Source organism: Carcharhinus amblyrhynchos, chromosome 3, assembly GCF_965287045.1.
Source record: "Carcharhinus amblyrhynchos chromosome 3, sCarAmb.v2.hapA, whole genome shotgun sequence".
Classification (NCBI taxonomy): Eukaryota; Metazoa; Chordata; class Chondrichthyes; order Carcharhiniformes; family Carcharhinidae; genus Carcharhinus; species Carcharhinus amblyrhynchos.
Window position 1 is genome coordinate 42,286,717 of NC_137326.1, and position 14,956 is coordinate 42,301,672.

At 38.9% G+C, this 14,956-nt stretch overlaps 1 protein-coding gene and 1 non-coding gene across 10 annotated transcripts in view; one reads left to right on the forward strand and one right to left on the reverse strand.

Moving 5' to 3' along the window:
• The window catches only part of foxp1b (forkhead box P1b), a 492,035-nt gene that overhangs the window by 288,652 nt on the left and 188,427 nt on the right, over positions 1-14,956 (reverse strand). For 6 of the 9 annotated variants that reach the window (XM_080183534.1, XM_080183572.1, XM_080183525.1 and 3 more), the window contains one exon: positions 2,434-2,507. The exons of 1 other annotated variant lie outside the window; for it this stretch is intronic. The gene's annotated coding sequence lies outside the window, so the exon portion shown is untranslated. Of the gene's footprint in view, positions 1-2,433; positions 2,508-10,215; positions 10,298-14,956 lie in introns of those variants that run through there. 2 more of the 9 variants (XM_080183563.1, XM_080183571.1) reach the window with 2 other exon arrangements.
• Positions 1,176-1,364, forward strand: LOC145341662 (U2 spliceosomal RNA). The gene has a single exon (XR_013886424.1). It is a non-coding gene; the product is annotated as a U2 spliceosomal RNA (small nuclear RNA).

A 14,956-nucleotide genomic window follows, 5' to 3' on the forward strand; every position in this document is an offset into this window, starting at 1 on the left:
TTTAGTTGGCAGTGCAATTACAAGCAGAAAATATTTAAACAAGCCAACAAAATCAGAAGAGTGAGACAGCTAGATACTGCATTCCAAAATTAAGACTTTAAATATAAACAGTGAATCATGTCATGCTGAGCCTTTGTTGCACCATTTAAATTCTCATAAAAGGCAATTTCTGTATGCTAATAAACAATGCAATACCATTCCAAATTCCAGTCTCTTTAAATGAACATCACACACCAACTCAATTTTTATATTTCATTTAATGTAGCACAGCTTGCATTATGATATTATGTTGTAGATGTGCCTTTAAGTCTAAAGTCATTTGTTTTGCCATCTGTGCTTAGCACTCAACTGGCGTTAATTTAACTGAAGCAAAATGCAGCCAACTTTCCTTTTAAAAATATATCAGCAATAACTTGTATTTATATAGCAACTTTGCATAATAAACCATCCAGCAGTATATCACAGGAGTGATACAAAGCAAAATTTGACACCAAATAATAAAAATAGATATCAGGACAGATGATCAAAAGCTGGTTCAGTAGGTTTTAAAATGGTCTTAAAGAAAGAAGTTTAGAGAGGAAATTTCAACGGTCAGGGCCTTGGCAACTGAAGGCACGTCACCATGATGGAGTGATTAAAATTTGGGGTGTTCATGAAGCCTGAATTGGAAGAGTGCAAATATCCTACAGGGTCTAGGGCATGAGGAAATTATAGAGAGGGACACGACCATGGAGAGATTTGAAAGCAAGGATGACAATTTGTCAAATTGTGGCATGTTAAAACAGGAGCCAATGTATAATTTAAAATTACTAAATAGTGTACTGCGCTATACTCTTGAAAGCTCAGCGATTTTAAGCACAAAGGCCATTTACATGGCTGTTTAGTGATAAATTGAGAAAGTAGTAAGTTAATTCAACGGGTGGGATTTTCCAGACGTGCACACTCCAAGACAAGAAATTCCACCCAAGGTCAACGGACCTTAAAACAGTCTGCCAAATTTTCTGCCCTGCTCACTACAATTCCCGTGGTGGGCGGGACTGGAAAATTTATCCCAATATCTCTTTAATACACTCGATTCCTTTCCGTAAGGATTAAGTACAGGTATCACACATGCGAAGTTCACTGTAACAAGCTTGAGCCATGCAAAGCCTTCACTCTTTCCATCTTGGATAGCAACAGCTGTCCATGCTCTCCCCACCCCCTTCAAGTTAACTGTTCTTATCAGTTTAATATCTGATACATCCCTTACCTGGGGACCATACATTAAATTGACTTTTGGAGCAGGGAGATGGAATAGGGGCTTGCTCCGTTCACTCCAAGTATCGACCCAGTATTACAGTATCTCCGGGAACGGTGCACCACCCCCTTTCTGGGGACATTCTCAAACTTCAAAAACAGCTCCCCACCCGCTTCCCCAACCTCCACATGCTTTCTTGAGCCAATCTCAATAAAAATCTAAAGGAAGGGAATAAAGTGTTAGTCCTGCCTGTGGTGGCGAAAAAACAAAAGCCACCACTATTTTGACAGATCACAAGAAATTCTAAAGTTGTTTCTATTTTCTGCAATCATTCTGAAGCAATGTGACATTCTATGTGTTCTCTTACTCCTAACGCAAGGGCCTTGGGGCTGTTTAGCTTGTCACTATGTTTAACTACTCCTCTGGAGCTACCGAAGTACATTACCGGTAGTTACAGCTCATGAAAAATACAGCGACAAAACTGCTAGTGGCAGAAACATTAAACTCTCTTGTTAGCAGCCACCCCCATGTGGCACTTTAGCACCAGCAAGTTGTTTATTATATTCTGTGCCAGGCAAAGGGATTAAATAAGGTTCTTAAGAATCAAAGTGTTGTAAATGCATGAAACAGAACAGGTAGCACAATTCATTTAGCCAGACTTTTTAAAAAATGCGCCTCATTTGTGATTTTGCTCGGATTTGGTTTTGTTCTTTGCTCGCATCTTAGATTTTTTTTAATTAATAGATCAAGTCAATTTATTTCTAATGTTCTAATCTGGCAAGGTCGGATGGACAACAGCACTAATGGGTGCCTACATCACAAGCTTCTGCAGTCACTGCTTGATGGTTACATCACCGTTGCTATGGCACTTAACTGACTATTAATTTCTGACAAAAGGTGATTATGAAACAGACAGCTGAATTCCAAGTAGATGTCTCAGCACAGCTAGAGGGTATAACATTTAAAATAAAAATGGACTCTACAGGTTTTCCAATTACTTTAAAATATTTTTCTGTGAATGATTATGGATGTCTTTAAAAATGTAGACATTTTCTATATACACAAATGCTATTATTACTTCCAAAAATTCTCCAATACTTTCTATTACTAAACGGAGTGTGCATAAGTTACTCATTAAACAAGCATTGTAAATTCCACACGAGGAATCTTCTATAAAGGACAAACCTTTTATTTACCTTCTTTTGAGTAGTAGTTGCTTATTTAAAGCAATCTTCTGTTACAACCACCTTTCGTATTCACTCTTCTTACCCTGGAGACAAAAAATGATAGAATCTGATTGGACGTTTGATGGTAGTTACCTTGTCTCAGCATTTTCACTGGCACCACACAGCAAAGTACAAATACAAATAGAACAAAATGCTTCCAATTGTGCTTAATGGCAAATGACTTGCAGCAAAGTTAATAGAAACAATGAAGTCACAGGACGACTGCTTATCAGTACCAGCTAGTGCCAGGTATTCACATAACAAACCCAAGCTGCTGTGTGTGTGTGAAACACAGCAGATGAAACAATTTTTCATGTGATTATGCTTTCCAACTCCAGATGCCTCTGGACTTCTTTACAGTGCAAATCACTTCATGTATCACTGAACTTAGTCCTTTCTTCTTGTTCTATAAGTAAAACCCATGCATACAGATTACATGAGTAAAATCCTGCGACACAGTAGCAAAATAAAATGGGTGGAACCAGATGCCATCTGTCCTGGTTCACGCTACATGCTTCCATATTTATTAAATTAAATGAAAATACAAAATGAAAGGAAGCAAAAAAAATCTGGTTTGTCTAGTGTGTCTATGTACAAGCCCACAGCTTCTTCTCCCTGTGTAATCCTCAAACACGAAACATCAATGCTTGAGCGAGCTGCCCTGAAAAGCAATGCTTTCACTGCATACTGCCTTTCTCTTTGACTTCAAAGTTTAGTAACAGCAACTGTTTCTACTTTAAGATCTCAAGAGACATGAAAAGGCATCCAAGGTGAAATAAAACAAAATCTGGCAGAAATCTTGTCTTTTCAGGCCTATAATTCTCAATACTATCTCAAGTTTATCAGATATCTAGTATAAATTATTGGCCTTGGACCCAAAAAATTTGAATTTGAAAATGGTTGCAAATCTGAAACAGATTATGTGAAATATCATTCAACACTTTGATTTAGTTGTCACCCTATGAATATGCAGACATGCTAAGCCAAGGGTGTGTTCTATCCAATTTCTGTGACATCTTCACTCTGTTCTTCCTTTATTCTCTGCGAGATACTGGCCAGTCAAGAATGGTACAGTTTCAGTTTGCTTTGCATGGAACTGATTTAACTTTTATACAAGTAGGCTTCATCAAAATGTGGATAGTTAAAAGGCACAACTGAATGCTTTGAATAGGAGTACTAAAATTTGCCTCTTGCAAATACGCATACACCTGCACAGTTAATGCGCGGAGATTTCCCTGAACAGTACACACTGTTTCATTTCTGAACAGTTGACACAATCTGGACTGAATTCTAATCCCCCTCCATTGAAAAATCAGATCCAATTTTAACCCACTCAAAAACCCCTTCACTTGCACAGAGTTCAAATCGGGCCTGGAATATTATTTCTGCTTTGCTATGCATTGCTGCGAGAAATAAACTATCCACAGGCTGCGAGCAATTACTCATCTTTTCTTGATTCTTGACAGATATTATTCATTGATGCCGCTTCAATCCGTAACATCACTATTACACTTGCACTAAAGTTTGGAGTTCATTGCTGAGAAAATTGTGTCTGCTCCTTTAAGAGTTCGTCTTTTCCCAGGTCAATTTGCTACAATGATACTTGCATACTTGAGGCCAGATAATCTCCTAAATTGCTCAGTCTGACCTCCGATATATAATTTAATCCACCTGAACCTTGGATGTTGAGTATAGGTGGTTTCAGGCTGAAATAGATTCAGATATATGCCAATATATTCTGATCATAGACTGAACATCAAGACGTTCTCAGCACATTGACTACATCCTTGAAGAGGTACTCATATTAGTTTTGAATTTGCTGGCGGTGGTGTCAACTTTCATTAAGGACCATAGTACATTAAATATTTTCCTATTTGGAAAGATCTTTGATCCAAACCCCACTGTCCTTCTCAATGTCCAATTTAATTTCTGTTTTTTTAAAAGTACATTTAAATTAAGATGGTCTTCACTCAATATACTGTGTGTACAAAACAAAACTGCAGTGTCGAAAGCAAGAACTCAGCTGGTTCCTTCTCGACACTAAGGCAAGTTTACCACCAAGTATCCGCACTGTAAATTATCTGAAGTACAAGAGGGGAGTACATTGTAGCATGATGGAAATGGATTTGTACTTCTTGTGCAAAATGTTTAAACCAAAGGACATGCAGCCTGGTGCCATATATCTGATGTTGGACACTACAACCTTTTTATGCTCAACAGAATTGCTTCAGAAAGGTATTGGGAGGAATTTTATGATTTTTTTTAAAGTGTCTTGGGCGAGCAAAATGGAGGGCAGACTGTCAGCTGCTTTGCTGGCTTTTCCCACCAAATTTTCAAACACTCCTTTCAAAAATGGAAGAGGGGGTACCCACAATATCATGATGACTGCAATCTTGGCCCCTGATAAATCTGGGCGTCCTGATCTGAATTTTATTTTTAAAAAGGATTCCGCCCCTCCCCCACAATGGACACGGAACCGCCCTCAAACTACCCTGAGCCTCCCCAGTGGAAGTTCTCTTCCCTCTCCCCCACAAACACAGACTTGCCCCTCCCCCCACCCTGAGCCTTCTCCCCCTCCTGATGGCGTAAAGCCATTTGGTGACTCCCTCTGGATTTTCTGCCCCCACTGGCATTCCCACTTGTCGAAAATGGAAGGGGAGGTGTCCACAACATCATGCTGACTGCAATCTTGACTCCTGATAGATTGGGGCATCCTGATCTGAACTTTTTTTTAAAGGATTTCACCCCTGTATCTTCTGTCTTTTTATTCTTGGATTTTAAAATTCTGCTGCTTGCTATTTAAATACTGCCATTGTGGCATAAATGTTTTCACTGCAGCAGATTCACAGGGAAAAACATTTAATGAAATAGCTTGGAAGAGGCATGAAAGGAAACTTCTGAGTTCCCTGGAATAATTTGTGACCTCTGTAAACACTAAGAACAGGATCTTCTGAACAAAAAAATTCTAAATGCCAAAAGAGCAAGAAAACGGGAGAGAATTGCGCCAGTTTTCTTTGTGGCACACTGCGAATCACAATCCTTTGGCACTTTCTACAAAAAAGGAGCCAGGATGCGAATCTCACCAGTAAGGGCAGGGGGGAGGTGGAGCCTAACCTCACTGGTGAAACTGACTGCTGAACTCCTCAGGCACCAATGTGCAAGGGCCCCTATCTCCCACTGATGTGCCACCACCCATCCAGTTTACTGCACCACCAGCAGGCCATTACACCAGTCCAGAACATATAGAACCAACATTCCATGCACATGTTGGACTCATCTGCAACAAGATCGAATGGGGAGACGGGGATCTCCAGTGATCGTGGATCCTGCAGGTGTGGGTGAGTGGGTGAAGCATCAACGACATGGATCTCCCAAATTCAGGACCTTCCAGGCGGTTCATCTCTTCCTTCAATGGTGGATAAGTTGATGCCTGGGTGCCTTAAAAATGGCACTTGGACATGATGGCAGGATATGTGCCGTCCAGCCAAGCCCTCCATGCAAAACGCCAAGACAGCCCAACTGCATAATTAATTACAGCAGCATCAGGCGATATGGCCTTAACTCCCACCAGCCTCTGCAGTGGGAAACACTCGCCATTGCCACCCCCGCCACGAGACTTAGTCCCTGAATGGAAAATTTTACCCCATGTGCTGAGAGACAATAGCACAACAGCAATTCCATAGTTACCAATCCAAGGAGCCACTCCAAACCTGTTGGTAAATCAAAAATACAGTTGTCCAAACACGCGATAAAATACCCTGATCTACCCTATATTTGTCTTTATCTTTAAGCCTGAGTCAAAGGAACAATTAACCAAGGACAAGCATCAATATTTGGCAAGCCAATGCTCTTAATGCCAAGTGTGCAATGCAACTTCGATTTGAGATGAAAGCAAAATATCTTAGATGCTTAAAAAGTGAAATAAAAACAGAACATGCTAGAAATACTCAACAGCTCAGGCAGCACTGGTGCAGAAAGAAAGTTAATGTTTCAGTTCAATGACCCTTCATCAGAACTGGAGAAAGTGAGGGATGTAGCCTGTAAAGAGGCACAGGCTTTCCATTATTTTCTGATTTTATTCTAGTCGGATATGGTTATCTTTGGCTGGAGTGGGTTCCTCCTTCTGACGTCAGACCACTTTGTTTCTCTGCACCTGCACAAGTGGGGATCTGAACTGCTAATCCCCAACTGATTGAAATTCTCCATGCTGCTAGAAGTCCTATTGGCTAATGAGGTAGTTTCACAGGGCAACTAGATGCAAACTGATTGTTTTAGCACATGCCTAGCCCGCTACCAAGCGGTAGCTTGCCTTCTGCATCCAGACAGCTTCTCAGGCCTAAAATTAACAGGGCCCAAATGGTCAAGAAAATATTTTGTTTAAGTAATGCATAGGTCAGATTATGAAAGAGAAGGCAAGCTAAAATTTTCAGCAATTTCTGTGCCAATTTGAATGTATAAAACGTCAGTAATGATTGGCAGTTTAAACTTGAGGCTATCCTGTGAGTACTCAAAAAGTCACACGGTTCACTGACAGGGAGGGAAGTAAAGAAAAACAAAAAGGTAGGACCCCTTTCCGTCACCATCCTCTCCCCCCCTCTAAATCCTAGGCCACCTGCTTTATGCACTTCCCTCCGCAACCCATTGTATGTCTGATGCGTAAATGCAAATTTTGGATTCTTACATAAGCATCCAAGTTTTACACAGTTCTCTCCTGATACACAGTCACAGTCAAATTGACACATACATATCTTAGTCACTGAATTAGTGAGACAGAAATGGTGCAGTTATTCCAATGAGTCCAGGGAGACTCACCTTTGTAGTCTTTCCATCCCTTCATCCTAATCACAGTACCAACAACAGAAACACAGTAGGGAAAGAGTGAAGCACACTTTAATAATGTTTTGCTAGGGCTATGTCCCACCCTCTTCAATGCTCTAAATCCCAGACTTTCCTTTGTATTTCTCCCCAGCCCCCAACTCATTGCACATCTGTTGCACAAATGTAAATGTTGGATTCTTACATCCATCAAGAGGGTCCAATGGAGTCTAAAGTTATCCAAATTAGGCAAAAGTCAGGTATTTGTGAACTAATTGGAGTTCTCTCATTTCAGGTCCTTCTGAGTTCAGACTCAGTTTGCCATTCATTCCTTCCACTACAAATAGATTTTGTAGAAGAAAAATGTCATGCTGTTTAAGATTTCAGACTGAAGGTATGAGCAAGAGCAAATGGACTAGCTGGCTGATTTATACTTCCTGAGTATAAACAAATGGTTTGAAATCCATCAATAATATTGTAGTGTTTGCAAAAATAGAACTATTTTCAATTATCACTAAATAACTTAAACAACATGTAAGGCAACCAGCTGTTTCATTTTGTGCTTCTCTTGCAACCCTACCAGAGTGGGATTTGTTTTATAGAAACCCATTTGTAGAATTTTTAAGTCCGCTGCATGATTTCTACAGTGCAAAGACAACGCATGTGTATACAGAAACAGGCAAGATATTAAGTTGTGCCTAGTTCAAGATTTGAAATAACTACATGGTTACCAGTAACTTTCTGAAACTGCCACTGTAATCAAAATGGAGGAAAAAAATCAACGATTGACTAACAGCCTCACAGAATTGCCTCAAATTCTGTGTAGTGCACAGCGCAATCACTTTGCTAAGTGTAGTGTCATGTAAGACATTTGAGTCAATGCTTGAACATCTGTTGGACCTATAATTTTCAGACGGCAAACCAAATCACGACATAGTCGCCACAAATATGTAACCTAGATGCATCTATGTGTGTGTGTGCGGGGGGGAAAATTCATTTATTTCAACTGTGGACATGTTTGTTTTCTCCAGTTCTTTAAACAGAGCTTTATTTGCAACAATCATCAGTCACCAATTCCCATTCAGTTGAAATGCAAAACACAAAAACAAGCCTCAAATCCACTTTGGCTCCAGTCTGGTTAGAAACAAGAACGTGAAGCTGACTGCAATGGCCCACATAGTGTTGGAAACGTGCCTATAGATGCTTCTCCAATGAACAAACAAGAACTCCCAAGGATTGAGCTGAACAAACATTCTTTCTTTCAACTAGCATTTTAAGGGTTAATGCTCAAATGACCCATAAATACAGCAAAAAACGTCTTTAACTATATTATCTTCAAATGTACAGCATATCTGTAAGAACGTCAAAATTATATATGACATTTGAAAAGTACCAACAGAAAAAAATCCATTAAAATTCATACACAAAATCCAAGGAAAGCACAGTACATGCACTAACGTATATTAATGATCTGACTATTTCTTGAGTCACAAATCAGCAACTGAGTTCACATTACGCAAATACTAGTGAGAACTGAACTCTGGAACTGTTTTAATTATCCAATTCCAATGATTACAACGTAAAAAATGCAAAGCTTTTTTTTCTTCTTGAGTAGTCTAGCAGCAGTTGTATCATTTATGAAGACATGTGCCTGGGGATTATTAATTAACCTTGGTATTTGCAGAGCATTCCCCTGTTTTCATACTGCATTCAAATTTGTTCAGATGAGCTGATTTACAAAATTGATGAGTTTTACAGCTATAAATACACTCAGAAGAAACACTAGCAGAACAATACGGGGGGTGGTTTTGAACACAAGGTTGAAAAACTGGTCTGTTTCTCAATTCCATTGGAGTGTTGCTGCTGGGTGTGTCTTTTTGTTGACCTTTGCTGTTGGGCATTTAAACATTTACATCTGCAAGGAATTTAAAGTGGTCCCGTTCCTCTGTGGTGTATTGTGCAATGCAATAGTTAACAAGAAACGCCCCCAACCCCCATCAGTGTGAAAGATGAAAGCGATGCAAATAATTATCACAAAGCCATTAAGTACATTTGTTATCAGTTATATGATAAGAATAATCTTTGTCAATTGACAGAATACAATACCATTAATGAATCAATAGTCAGAAACTAATTTGGTTCATTTCATTTTATCAGGTATTTTCAGAAATAGGCAGTGGAAAAACATACTCTTCCATTGAAGCTGCAGATACACATAAAAAGTGAATGCAACAGCAGCTGAGTTCGCTCCCAGAAAATAAGAACTGATCCAGACAGTTCAAAATGCCCTATGCAAAAACTGATAACCTACAGTACTATTATGCAAAGACTATTTTTATGGATGACTGTCTCCCCAACAACAGGGCAGCAGCTCTGTCAGTTCTCTTCTGTAATATCAGGTTTCCAAACTGTAGTCCTACTACTCACTGCATCACAGACTAACATCTCTAGTGTGCTATTAATATCAACGAAGAGCAGATTCCATTTCCACGTAAGAAAATCTTCAAGTTACAGTAGTCATTTTGCTGAAGAAGCGTAGTCAGAAAACAATGCTAACTGGTGGCTCTAACTGCCTAAGACTGCTATGTATTGTCCTTTTCAAAGAGTGCACAAAGGAGGCTTTATCATGAACAATACGACAGAAACAGGACTAAGCAATAGAAAAATAATGAATCAGTTCAGTTTACCCATTTACGTTTTAATGGTTACAAACACAACACTTAATACTTTGGACATATGCTCTGAAGCATTCCTGGAAGCCACCTGCATGTAAGTACATACTGTACTCTCCATTCCTTGCGACTAGAAACTACACAGATCTATTCACGTATGCTTCAGAAACTTCAATGTGTTCGTAGTTTAAAGCTTATGAATATCTTTTCACACTTTTATCCAAACAACAAAAAAAACTGAAAATATAGCTGCAACAGCACTTACCCATTAACTATGAAGCTAAAAAGCTTTTGATTGTACTGTAATCTCCAGGGACAGTAAAGCTACTGTGTTTTTAAAAACTAACTCCTTCAATATTCAACATCAAACTCCAACAGACTGCGGTATAATGAAGGACTGAAGGTATGTGATCTAAACACAACAAAAGCCACTGCCTTGCTCTAGATTAAATATTCAGGAAGAGGCCCCTTTGCATAAACACAAACAGTCAGCAAATGAGCAACTGGCTCAAGTCAGCTGCTTGCTGAACCATCTACCTGTCCCGCTTTGAGGTGAAAAGTCATTGAAATGTTTGTGATTATCCTTAATGCACATTAAGCTTTGCCTGAACAGTAATTTGCTGTTCTCTCTGTCTGACATGCTAGTCACTTTTTGAGCCCACTCTCAGAACCGTTTTCTTTTTTTTTATAAATCATTTAAATTTCATCAACATTAAAAAAAATGTTTTCTAAGCAGCAACTCAGTGATCAGAGACATGGGAATGCTACATTCCAGCCAGTGTATCCAGGCAGTCTGGATCAGCTAGTCTGAAAAGCCTAGATCGAAACAAACAAAACAGAAACACAGCCCTGAAGAAAATCGACTGCATAGCTTTGGATACTGACTGACACATACTGATGTAAGAAGTCAAAGATGTCATTTTCTTGCAAGCTCTACTTGCTAGAAGCAGGGAGTGAGTGGGACCTCTCAAAAATAAACAGAGTGTAGTATTTCAAAGGGAAGGGATACAGGCATTCCATTGTTGAAACCAATTATCAGTGGAAAATAATAACAACAGATGGATTCAGAGTTGCTGACTTGTTTCAAGCAGTCCATTGCTGTCCAACAGATGATGAAATCCTAGAGCCATCTCAAATAGTCAAACAGTCCTCAGTGCAAGGACTCAGACTACAGATGGGGTCATTTTAGAAGATTTGATTCTGCCATATGTAATCTTTTGAGTGTTAAAAGAGTCTGCTTTCAATGGTGGGCAGCTGCAGTAAATGTCACACAGACAACCAGTTTTATCACTACCCACCAAACAAAACAGCCCCCTCCCACTCAAAACCCAAATGCCACAAGCCACTTGTGTACGAAGAACCATTAAAGTATTGTTGTTGAAAAAAATTAAGAATGGAAAAAATGAGAATTTTCATCTGTTAAATTAGTTAGCTTCAGGCTACAGAATGACGTCAAACATAATCTTCCATAAATGTATGCATTCAGGATTCTTTATATTTACAGCAAATAAGTTAGATAATACAGTTTTGGCAAATTTAGCAGAATTATACATATGGATCATTAAGAAAATCTAACCATTTACCATAGAAGTTACAGGTATATAAAAACTGCTTGGTATTTCCTTTATCTTAAAACTTATGTAACAAATGCAAGAAATGTTTTGACTGAAATTCTTGCCATGACAGCCACATCTAGCAACTGCCACTTCATAATAATTTAAACTGCATGAAGAGAGAAGCCAGGTTTGGTCCCATGAGGCTTCAATCTATAGTAGCTATCCCAACACACACACACACACACGCCCCCTTATATTCAGCTTACAAAGACTCTATACACCACAACCAGGGCTCTTACAGTTTTGAAAGAGTCTTGGGCACATATTTCATCTAAGAAGTCCAGTGATACAACTGTAGAATCTGATACAATATCATAAATATCGGGAAGGAGGAGGGAAAGGGACGCTCCAAAAGCAGTAGAAAATGCACGCCACACAGTTAATTAACTTTTTGTCTTTAGAATGAGGTTACATATTAGAGACTCTTAGTGATTGTAGAGAGTGTATACAAGATCTCTCACACCTGCACACAACACACACATAAACTGCACACTCCCCATCAGTCAATTGTTTGACACAACTGTAGTTCCATATGGGGAGCCCATGACTACTTGTATGCTCGTGTGTCATTTTTAATGCAGGTTAGGCTATCATCTGAAAACAATGTTTAAATAAGACCCAGTTTACTGTGCCCATCAAATTAAAAGAAAAGCATCCTTGATTCCACAGGAGAAAATTTGAGGTACAAGCTCTCAACTATCAGATTAGTAAAACCTCTCATGGAAATGGCTTTACTTAGTTGTTCAGCCTCTATGCAAAGACTAATAACTGTGACCCCACATACATCAGAAAACTGTATTGTTGACTTTTTTTATGTGCTACCAAAATAAATATTTGCTGAAAGGTTCTGTTTGTTAACTGCATACCAAGGAATACAATGTAACTTTTTATATCTCCACTAATAAATGGTAGTAAACCATTACTCTGCCACAATTGTTTTACGGCAAATGTTCCTTTTAAATGCAAATAAAGTGAGCAAACATAGATTCTGATCAAAAGCAGCTATTTTTTTCCCATACAGTACTGATCCCATCAATTACAAATTACACTTGAGTGTTGAAATGTTGTCGTTGGTGCACTTTTTACAGATGTCTAATTCCAAAGCCCTTCAAATATGTCTACATAACACCTCCAAAAGTTGGCTTTACAACTTAGGTGGTAATCAATGGTAGGATCGCATCAAATGCTGAAGCTGTGCAACAATTAAAGATGGTAAGACCTTGAGGAGTTTTAATCCTTTAACTGTGAACCATTATAAAATCTGATTAACAGTGAGGCCCCAAGAATAATGGATATCACACAGTGCATCATAAGAAAATAACCAAATCAAGGGGTTCAGGTGATATTATGAATCATGAGGGAACAGTAAGAATATAACAGTCATATGAACCCCAAGATTAGGTTACTAACTTTAGCCTGGCTTACTACCTCACTCCATGTAAGTTATAATATAAATAAAGTGTACACAGAGTGCTACAGATAAAATGTTTATGATTTTTGTAAGAGCTTCAGGCATTTTATGCCATTTTCACAAGCATCCAAGTGTTGCACTGCAGTGATCAATGATGTGTTCTGTCACAACCACAAGGCCATAGTATGCCTCCAGTGCAAAAGGAGGCCATTTCGGCCATCCAGTCCGCACTGACACTCTGAAGGAGCATCTTACCCAGGCCCACCCTGCTGTCCTACTCCCTGTAACCTCGCACATTCACCATGGCTAATCCACCTGACAAACACATTATGGGAGGAAACCAGAGCACCTGGAGGAAACCCAGGCAGACACGGGGAAAACGTGCAAACTCCAGACAGTCACCCAAGGCTGGAATCCAACCCGAGTCCTTGGTGCTGTGAGGCAGCAGTGCTAACCACTGTGCCACCTGAGTACGGCATTCATTTTTGACATTATGTCAGTAGGATGACTTACAAAACAATAACTTCCAGCAGTTTACAGGAAAGTGCTGTTAAAAGAAACTTACAAAATTACAAGCATTTTTATCATTAACTGTCTTAAAAATCTGTCAAACAAAATAGACTTATTTCATTCTACCTCCAAGACAGAGTGCTGTTTGAACATTTCTGCCTCTGTGAGTAAAACTAACCAAATAGGACAAGCATGAACACTATCCATTTTGCATTGCAGTATGTACCTAAGATACTTTAATTGCAGGATAGTCATACACCAGTAATAGGCAATTACAATGCTTAATGTACGGGGAATCTTAATTTTTTTTATCTCTCTACCTCCCATCAATTAAACCAGAGCTAATAAAGGCCTGTATGGAGGATCATGAATACTGTTCAGGTGTATGATGCCTTAGAGGGCTCTTATGTCAATCAATAAAATTCACATAATAGGAGCCGGAAGTAGAATGCTGCTATTCAGATGTTGCCCCATTACCTAATCAGTTTATATGCAAGTGGTTTTGCCAAGAATTGAAGAGGTCTGGCAACAATGAAAAGATCTGAGCACATACAGCTTTGTTTCATTCAGTTTATGCAAATAATATGGCTATTAGCAGGCAATTAACATTCTGAAAGCCCATTACTTAAATAAAGATATTTAAACCATACAAATTATAGAATGCATTTTCCTTCCTTTTTGTTGCAATCATGTATAAACAAGCATCATTCTACTGAATACTAGGTTACAAACAAATGTGATAATGATATTAAAGAGAAGAATTTTCCTGAAACTTCATTAAGGGACCATATAAGCTTATCTTATTTTAATACCATCCGTCATGCATACTTATCCCTTTATTCCTCCCTTCTGTTTACATGCAAAACTGTAACCCATCGCACACCATGTCAAACAGATCCAATTTAAATACAATGGATTTAGAAGCTTACTGTAATTAATGGGTTAAAGGAGCAGAGACATATTAGTTGGCCCACAATTAATCTTTTTTTGACATTTGGTAGGAGCTCAAGAATTCAACAAGCCTCCCATCCATTGACTCTGTCTATACTTCCCGCTGCATCAGGAAGGCAGCCAGCATAATTAAGGATCCCAAGAACCCAGACATTCTCTCTTTCACCTTCTTCTGTCGGGGAAAAGATACAAAAGTCTGAGGTCATGTATCAATTGACTCAAAAACAGCTTCTTCCCTACTGTCATCAGACTTTTGAATGGACCTACCTCACACTAAGTTGATCTTTTTCTACTCCCTAGCTATGACGGTAACCCTATGTTCTGTACTCCTTTCCATCTCTATGAACGGTCTGCTTTATCTGTATAGCATACAAGAAACAATACTTTTCACTAATACATGTGACAATAATAAATAAATCAAAATCAGTTAAAAACATTCAGAATGTTCAAGTCTCTTCAGCAAGCTCAGGAGTCTGGAGCTGAGTTACCCAAGCCAATGAGTAAGCTCTTGTCCCTAG